The sequence below is a fragment of the Halyomorpha halys genome, unplaced genomic scaffold, assembly GCF_000696795.3.
Source record: "Halyomorpha halys isolate HHAL.00 unplaced genomic scaffold, Hhal_1.1 Scaffold501.1, whole genome shotgun sequence".
NCBI lineage: Eukaryota > Metazoa > Arthropoda > Insecta > Hemiptera > Pentatomidae > Halyomorpha > Halyomorpha halys.
This window is the reverse complement of record NW_027105273.1, coordinates 393,197-401,778: the sequence shown is the minus strand read 5'-3', so window position 1 is coordinate 401,778 and position 8,582 is coordinate 393,197.

Here is an 8,582-nt window from a genome sequence, read left to right as displayed (position 1 = left end):
TCTACTATTTGAGTTTTTTTTTACCGCACCCGGACCATATTCCATTCATCTATACACACGGTCAATCAATACTCTTCCACTATATAACTTTATCTAATTAAAATTCACAAGGATACATTTATGGTAACATTATCTAATATGGAAAAAGTAAAAAAATAATAATGGAGTAGACTACGCCTCTAATTGTTTATAAAGTGTTTGAAAGATTTGCAGAAAGTTGGGATGCTGGGGAACCTGATATCCATAAACATTATACTTTCCTCAAGGAAGGAAATTGAGAATGACATTCCAGCCAGTACGTCAAACAAAGTGTGCCAACCTGTCAAATGGTTTCGATGAAATCTTTTCCAAGTTGTCTCGGGGTAAAGTAAGTTGGCTTGTTGATAGATAAAGGTTTCCGATTCTATCCGTCGATTTATATAATCCTGATAATATGTTTCTCATCTATTTCATCCAGATTGTCAAGGATTATTTTTACCAATGTTCTCAACTATTTCATCCTGATTGTCAAGGATTATTTCTACCAATGTTCTCAACTATTTCATCCTGATTGTCAAGGATTATTTCTACCAATGCTCTCAACTATTAATGGTTTTATTTTAAACTGAATGGTTAGTTCAATAACCGTAAAAAAATAAAATAAAAAATATATGTAAAAATTACATCTACTACTCTTAATGTACGTAATATAAATATGTGTTTTAAAATAATATATATGAACTTTCCAAAAAAATAACCTTTCACCAAATAAAATTATATGGACTTGTTTGATTTTTGGAACCAATTTTTTTTTTGTTTGTGTTAAGTATTAATTTACCTGTACTAAGTAATAATTTAACAAATGCGAAAGGCGCCTCTACATCCTGAGGATACTTTACGTAACATTTTGGTTACTATGGAGATTATATGTGTGAACTCCCATATCACCACTAAGGGTTCTGAGTTTGTCCCAAATCACATTTATCCTTCGTCGTAAACCTTCCTCTTGCCCCACAGTATATTTTAATAATACCCCACTTATTCCTGTTGAACAGATACGTTACTTAGGACTAAATCTGGACAAACGACTGACATGGAATCCTCATACATGACTGAAAAGATAGGAAACTGCTCGTCGATTCCGACTATTACTACATTTACTAGACAAACGGTCCAAACTTCCAATCCATTACAAAAGACTGATCTAAATGACTATTGTAAGGCCTATCTGGACATAAGGAGTTGAGCTAAGAGGCTCCACTAAACCATCGAATTCCTCTAGAATCCAATCCTTACAGTCCAAAATCCGTCGTAAAATCCTTAGTGCTCCTTACTTTGTCACAAATCAGATCATCCATCAGGACCTCAATGTCCGATATGTTGCCGATTTGGCCAGAACCAGATACCGTTCCTTCCATAATAAACTTCCCAACCACCCAAATCCACTTGTTTCTAACCTGGCTTCTGGCCTCGAGATTAGAGGTGTTTTTGGAGTTCTATCAAAGGGTAGATTCTCCACATGTTTGTACCATGTCATAATATCACTTACAGAAAATTTACTTGATGTGTATATATGTATACAGTTCTAAATAACAATAAATAAATTATTAAGAAAAAAAAATAAAGTTCTTTGTCACCTTTATGAAACTTTGCTGTAAAGTACAATTGACATTTCCTTTCCAGCAGCTAGCCAACCTATTTTTTTCTGTTTAGCTTTTTAAATATTTGGTGAGCCCTATGCTTATACCAAGTACCCGTGTTCGAATCCTACTGTGACAGAATAATTACTATAGTAACAGAATAATTACTATGAGTTACCCACGTCGTAGTTTCGGAAGCCCTCCTGGGCACAATCACCCCCCCCCCCATGAATAGATCACCTCATTGTATAACCGTTGTAACAAGAAACTGCCCTTCCTTACAAAGTACTGAACCCCTGTCCCTTCATGGGTTATAGTCGTGGCAATTATTATAAATCATAAAATTAGTTTAATTACACCAGAGTTACTCATTTTGTTTTAAATGGAGGAGATGGTCAAACTTATTTACTCGTACAGAAGTTTCGACCTGATTTTCAGGTCTTCATTAGGGCTATACAAAAAAAAAAGAGATAACAGCCATCATTTAGAGAAACGTAAAATTAAGAAGAAATAATAAACTAACAAGTTTGGAAATATACATAAAAATGAATTGAAAATAAAAAATAGTTGATTAATAATCATAGGATTAGACAGTAGCAAATTGATAACGATGAAAGATGAAATATAATACATACCTATGTAGGTAAGAAGATAAGTATTAATATTGAACAATATTAAGGAAAAATTAAATATATAATGCAATCGATAAGTAACTTATATATGAATAACAATGTTATTAACTAATGTAAAATATATTTACATACTTACCCATTGTATCATATATTTCATTTTTCTTTTATATTGTTCAATATGTAGATTCAAATTGTTTTTCAGTTTTTAGTTTTATTAACTATTTTTTATTTTCAATTCGTTGTTATATACATTTCCAAATTTGTTAGTTTATTATTTCTTTTTAATTTCATGTTTCTCGGAATGATAATTGATATCTCTTTTTGTTTTATAGCCCTAATGAAGACCTGATTTTCAGGTCGTTGCGTTGGCAGGAATAAATATTTTTTTATTTATTTTTGTTTTTTTTCCTGACCGCACCCCCCGACCATCTTCTCCACTTTTTAATCTGCGGTCAACTATGTAGACCTTTTTATTGTTTTTTCTCAGTGGCACCAACCATTGGTCATCAACGCCATTTATATTTTATTTATTTTTTAATTTGATTATTTATTATTTAGTTTATTTATTTTATCATTATTATTTTTTCTTCCGTTCAATGTTATATTTTTTTCAGTAAATGTTGTGATTTTAAAAACTGAAACACTAATTCTATTGTTCTATCATCGTCTCCAAGGTTGATTTGAGATATTTTGTTTAGTCCTAAGCTATTGAGGTGTGGTGTGAAATATGGACATTTCTAGAAAATATGGTTTATTGTTAGATTGTTGTTGCAATACTGGCAGTTCGGAGGCGTTTCTTTTGAAATAAGATAGGAGTGGATGAGCCTCGTGTGACCTATTCTCAGTCTGGTATAACTAGTATTACTTCCTCTCTACGGCATTGGCGACTGGAGATACCCCAGGGTATACACCTCGTTAACCAATTAATTATTCCAAGATAGCATTTCAAGAGTTATATTAATGTTATTAGTTAATGTACTGTCTCAAGATTTAATCGGGATGCCAGGATAATCGCCGAAGACAATTATCCAAAAATAAGTTAACTAATTAATAATATATTGAGTCCTAAAAAACTACTATGATAGGATTCTTCTCCAAAGGCTACTGGTGTGTTTACCAGTTTACCAATTAAATACCTTTATATTTATAAAATGTTGTTACTATTAATTATATAATACAATAAGGGGTGGTATATTGGGTTATATAATAGTTAATAAACGACATAAAGAGATTAGCTATTTATTTACAATTTATTAAAATAATTAAAATGGTTGTAATGATTCAAATAAATGGTTGTAATAAAATATTGGTTAATACATTATTACTTATTATTTACTTTATACTTATAGCTGCTGATGCCGTGGGATATAGTTCCGTAGGTATCGTCTTGTTCATAAGGGATGTCCAGGTCTCATGGCCCTTCTCACGACTTCGTCTGGTCGAAGTGCATCTTGCTCCGCTCCGGCTTCTGCAGCTCTCTCAAGCCTGGTCCTCTCTAGTCTAAGTCTTCCTGTTCACTGTTCTCCCACTTCCCTTTTGGGTCATTAACTTATTTTTTGAATCTCATTCCTCATTGGCCATAGGCGACAGAACGCTCCCAAGGTAGGCGTTCCCCCCCCCCCCAGGCCCGACAGTGGATGGCAAAGTTTGACATGTCCAGGAAGGGCCTGCGCCTGCTTAATTTGATTCTGATCCTTCGTCAAAACCTGCCGTTTTTGTTGTAGCCACTTAAGTATTGGTAGATCCAATAATGGAATGTGACAAACTAAACACAGATGTGTTTATATCCAGGGACGCAGTAAAAGGTTCTTTGAAAGGCTCCCACCTGAACAGGTATAGGGAGAGATAGATGGCGAAAAACCTAATTAAACGACATATTGTTGTAATAATGGCTAATGCCTCGATACATAGCAATACTAACCTTAGGTATGTTATTAACAATTATATGTGTATATATGTTTTTATGTTGTACAATATTTTGATTTAAATTGCAGAACTGCTGATTCTTTAATATAAATAATATATCAAAATAAATTAAATGATTTGGTTATTTATTCATGTTTAAATAAATGAATATAATCCTAAATTAAAATAACTAATAGTGTATAATTTATTTTTTATGTAATTTTCAATAGCATATTAGATTACAGCGAGTTCAGTCATTCTTATACCTGCATCAAGCAGAATTATTTACAGCACTTGGAGTTGGAATTGCAACATCTCGACTAAGTGTCTAGTGGACTAAGTGTGGAAACACATACAGCCCAAACGTTCATGCATACCATTGATATTTACCTGTGCAGGAATACTTGACAGGCATATCGTAACCTGTGTGCTGGGATCAAGGCAGGTAAAATCACATAAATTGAATATTTCTTTTCCTATTTAAAGCGTTCTACATATAAGCCTTCCTTACATAAGTCGATTTGTACAACTGAAGGGCTCTCTTTAAAAAGGTTCTAAGTTCTCTCTAATGAGGTACTCTTTGTATGAATTCAACAGAGAGATTTTTCAGCTTGAAGCTCTTTCGAAGCTAACCTGACTGATTCTAGGAATGAATCAATCCTTTACTCTGAACGAAAGCTCTTATGTACGATAGAAAATGTTTCAGCTTTGTCAAAGGTAACAAGTTGTTTTTCAAATCCCTGAACATTTTAAGAAATACTAGCTATAAAGCTTTTAGACATTTTATATTAACATGTTAGGCTTCATTTTATAATATTTGAAAATCCAATGTATTTCTTAGAATATTTGGAACGGAAAATGGTAAGAGAACTAAAGAACTACACAGTCTACAACTCGGTGTTTTGGGTCATGTACCACTTAAATATAATTTTATAAAACGCAATGAATTGATTTTAGGTTGTGGAAACCATAAATAGAATGTTTTAAAGAAAACTTCAAATCAATAAAGATTTATTTATTTTTATTTGGACATTTTCATGCATTTAAATAAAAATACACCTAGTAAATTTGAGAGCAAATCAATAGTGTGATACAGGCATGTAGAGAAACTACGCATTGGCAGTACGTTAATAATATTACATTAGCACCTCGGAGGATTTTCAGGAATCGAACAGGAAGGTTACAAACTAATTTTTAATAAAAGGATTGATACCTGGTTTGGACTAGATCGGTTACATGTGGAACATAAAAGTCTTTATGGATGGTTTTATTTGTGACAAAGTAAGGAGCATTAAGGATTTCGGTTTGTAAGGATTAGATACCAGAGAAATTAAATGGTTAAATAGAGCCTCAAGTTCAAATTCGTATTTCCAGATTGGCCTTATTATAGTTATGTAGATCAGTTTTTTGTAATGGATTGGAAGTTTAGACCGTTTGTCTAGTAAGTGCGTAGTCGAATCTAATCTAGTATATACGTAGTCGAAATTGACGCACATTTTCCTGTCTTTTCAGTCTTGTATGAGGATTCCAAGTTATTTGTTTTTCCCAATAATAGAAAAAGTAAAATTATGTTAAAATCTGTATAAGGCTCATTCTCAAGAAATGTAGGCACCCCAACATTTTATATCAAAGATACAGAATTATATTATCTGGTTTCATTTAATTTAATTCAATGCGGAGTAGCTGTCTGAATTATGCAGGCGATTATTCTTTCTTGAGGCTGTATATTCAATGCAATATTTCATTTTCGAAAATTTTAATACCAAGCTCTAATAAATAGTTCAAGACCCTAAGAGGAGAAAAAAGGCAGTTATTTTACCCCAATTTTTGATTACTTAATTGAAAACTAGTTATAATTAATTACTAGTCAAAGTTGATGAGTCTGCAAAGTATAGGTAGAGGGAATAAAAAATGGCGGCTGTTTCAAAATGTTAAAAATAATTAATTTTTTATTCGGAGCTCAATATCTTTACAACTACCAACGACAATAGAAAATCAAAGAGAACATCATTTAAAGTACAGTAAACTTGCTAAAATGTAAGCCCTAATAGAGCTATTTACCTTTAATAGTTCTTGAGATATAGCATTTCATAAAAATGTTGTATGGGACGCACTGAAAGATCAGTAGTTTCATTCATTCAAAATTCAGACAAATTTTCATTTGCCAAATTTATATTCATATGTGAATATCATAAAAACTACTACCCCTACGAAGATAGTGTCATAAAGTACTTTATAGTAACTTAAATTTCCTTTATATTGAGTGTTGGCAAACATATGAGTGTCTTCTGGGTCTAGAGATATATTTTTTCAAATATCCAACATTTTATAGGAACAACTAAAAATTAACATTATGTGAGTTTATTTTATCAAATATCATAAAAACTACTACTTCTACAAAGATAAACATTATTAACTACTTTATAGTACATTAAACTAGCTTTAATTTGATTGCTAATAGATACCTGTAGTTCCTGTATAGTTCCTGAGATATAGATTTTTCATAATAAATTAACTAACTACTGATATTTCAGTACATTTTTATGAAATGTTGCTTTTTAAAAGGCTATATCTTGAGAACTATTGGACGTAGATAGCTCTTTTAGGGCTAATATTTAAGCAAATTTACTCTTCTTGAAAGAATGTTCTTTTATATTTTCTGGTGTTATTGGTAGTTTTTAAGATAAAGAGCTCCGAATGAAAAATTAATGTTTTTTAAGGTTTTGAAACAGCCGCCGTTTATTATTCAGGCAGTCTCATCAGTTTTGACTAGTAATTATACATAGTTTTCATTAAAGTAATAAAAAATTGGGGTGATATAACTGCCTTTTTTCTTCCCGGCTCTTGCACTATTAGTGTATACGACAACGTTCAAGAATTACGCTTTTTAATATCATAAACGAAAACGTATTATATATACATATATATATAAAAGGAAATGGTTCGAATCTTTGTCCAAAAAAAACTTTTCAATTACTGGACCCACTGAATCGGTTACATATGGAACACTAAGGTGTTTATAGATGATCTTAGTTGTGGCCATGTCGGGAGTATTGAGAAGGTTGCAAACAATTTTTGATTGATTGGTTTAGTAGAGCCCCAAAGCTCAAATTTGTATGTCTAGATAGGCCTTATTATGACAAATTAAATCAGTATTTCGTGATGAATTAAAAGTTTAGACTGTTTGTCCAGATGTAGTCCAAGATAGCGGATCTGTTCGACAGAAGTAAGAGCAAGATTATTAAAGGATACATAGGGCAGTCGGTAGTTTTACGACGAAGGGCAAAATTGTTTTGATGGGATTTATTTAAACGCCATATGTCCAGATAGGCCTTATAATTGTCATGTAAATCAGTCTTTTGTAATGAATTGTAAGTTTGGACCGTTTGTCTAGTAAGTGCTGTTATAGTAGACGTGCAGTTTCCTGTCTTTTCAGTGTTGTGTGAGGAGTCCTGTCCAGTCGTTTGTCCAGATGTAGTCCTAGGTAGCGGATCTGTTCGACAGGAGTAAGAGCAAGATTATTAAAGGATACTTCGGGCAGTCGGTAGTTTTACGACGAAGGCCAAAATTGTGTTGATGGGATTTATTTTAATCCTCCAATTACGACACCATTCTTTGAGGGCTAAATATGGGATCGGAGAGTTAGGAATGCAATTAAAGGGTTATTATTAACTGCGAGCACACATGTGTCATCGGCTTACGAAGTGAGAATATTCTTAGGATTGGTAGGGATGTCAGCTGTACTTTCATTTATTGGTGTATTGCGGAAGTGTCAAATCACAATGTAATTCTCTTTTCGAACTGTTGTGATGGATGGAGATATACCCAATCATAGTATTTATGATACAATTAGTATGATCATCGGATATGTACATATTTAACCATTAGAACAGCTCTTATGAAAAACTAAATTGTGGGTTGAAACGTAGACTAAAAGCCTAGTAAAAAAAAAAATGAGCAATTTCATCTCAATTATTGATAACGTAAATGAAAATTACGTGTAATTACTAGTAAAAATTGATGAATCTGCCAAGTACAGATAATGAAATGAAAAAAATGGTGGCTGTTTCAAAACGTTTAAAAAAAAGTTCACAGCACCATATGTTTAAAGCTCGTGAATTTCATGAAAACCAGTACTTATACGAAAATAAATATCATAAACTCCCTAATTAACCATTAAATTTACTTTAATCTGGGTGCTAATAGACCTCTGATAGTTCTTGAGATATAGATTTCCCAAAATAAATTCTTCAGCTACTGATTTCCCAGTGCATTTTTTATGAAATATTGCAAATTTAGAAGGTATATCTCGAGAATTGCTGAACGTTAATAGCTCTTTTAGGGCTCATACCCACAATTAAATTTAACTACAGGTAAACGGTATAAAGTTTGCTCCTTGAAGTTTGAATTTTTTTTTTTTTTTAAT